We start from the raw sequence: 489 nt of genomic DNA, 5'->3' as shown, positions 1-489 counted from the left end.
TGCTCTGAAAAATACCAAACAATTTGTGAGTGGGAAAATATATTTCTGTTGCTCTTGCACATTCATAAAGGTTGCAATCAAGAAGAAATGCAATTCATTTAAAATTTTTTATTTTCCTCAGCTTGAGCCTGCCGCATAATTCTTTCCAGTCGAAGGACCGTCATTTTTGGAGTGCTTGATAGATGATGTCAATCCGACATCAAATAATACAAATTTGCTGGACGACCTATATCATATCATGTCAAATTGGATTCAGATGGCGCTGTAATTGCTTGTCTTCGAGAGGGCTCTCAGTCCAGTTTTTCGTGGAAGCCAAATCATACGTGCGGCCAACACGAGAGAGGGGTTGGGACAGGATTTTCAAGCAAACAATGACCAATTTATATATTAGTGACAGAAAATTACAAGCCAGCCAAGAGACAACAGAACGAAGTTCTGACTACTTCACTGGCTGGATGTCCCATGACTAATTAAGAGATACAAACTCGC

The sequence above is a fragment of the Montipora capricornis genome, chromosome 8, assembly GCF_036669925.1.
Source record: "Montipora capricornis isolate CH-2021 chromosome 8, ASM3666992v2, whole genome shotgun sequence".
Classification (NCBI taxonomy): domain Eukaryota; kingdom Metazoa; phylum Cnidaria; class Anthozoa; order Scleractinia; family Acroporidae; genus Montipora; species Montipora capricornis.
The sequence above is the reverse complement of the archived record's forward strand: the minus strand, read 5'-3'. Positions refer to the sequence as shown.